The following is a 1,028-nucleotide window of genomic DNA, read 5'->3' as shown; positions in this document are numbered from 1 at the left end:
AAAGACAAACTTCTTCCAAAATGGTAAAATCCTTATAGAGGGGAATTTGGAAACACTCCAGTGTTCTTGCCTGGAGAATCTCAGGGACGGCAGAGCCTGGTGGGCTGCCGTCTATGGGGTTGCGCAGAGTTGGACATGGCTGAAGTGACTTAGCAGCAGCAGCAGCAGCACATATGTAGATACTGAGAGCCAACTCATTGGAAAAGACCCTGAAGCTGGGAAAGGTTGAATGCAAAAGAAGAAGGGGGTGGCAGAGGATGAGCTGGTTAGAAAGCATCACTGACTCAATGGACATGAATTTGAGCAAATCCTGCAGATAGTGAAGGACAGGGAAGCCTGGCATGTTGCACTCCATGGGGTCGCAAAGAGTCAGACATGACTTAGTGACTGAGGAGCAACAAAGCTGTTGCTGTTAACCCATAAATCCCAATTATCCAAATCATGAAAACACTGGGAAAATATGAAAATGTTATTGATTGCGATAATATATGTTACAGTAAAAACTAGAATAATTCAATGTCCATGAATAGAGGACTTGAAAAACAAAGTAATTGAATATTATGAAGGTATAAAAAGGGATGATGGGAGGGACCTTTGAGATGGTGAAGGCACAAGATGTGGAGATCACATTCCACCCCACAAATATATCAAAAATATATCTGTGTGTGGAACAACTCCTACAGAACACCTACCACACACTGGCAGAAGACCTCAGACTTCAAAAAGGCAGGGTAATCTCCACATAACAGGGTAGGGCAAAAGAAATAAGAAAAAAGAGAAGCCAACGAATCAGAACGGGACCTGAGCCTCTGGGAGGGAGCTATGAAGGAGGAAACGTTTCCACACACTGCGAAACCCCTCACTGGTTGGGACAGAGGGGAGCTTTGGAGCCTCAAAGGAGATCACAGCAACAAGTATGCAGAGGGCAGAATGGATAGAATTTTACACAGAGATTGGTGCCAACCAGCACCCCAGAGCCTGAAATGCTTGCCTATGTGCCCAAGAGGGTAGGTGGGGGCTGGATGCTG

This window comes from Bison bison, unplaced genomic scaffold (assembly GCF_000754665.1).
Source record: "Bison bison bison isolate TAMUID 2011002044 unplaced genomic scaffold, Bison_UMD1.0 scf7180017864378, whole genome shotgun sequence".
Taxonomy (NCBI): Eukaryota; Metazoa; Chordata; class Mammalia; order Artiodactyla; family Bovidae; genus Bison; species Bison bison.
The sequence above is the reverse complement of the archived record's forward strand: the minus strand, read 5'-3'. Positions refer to the sequence as shown.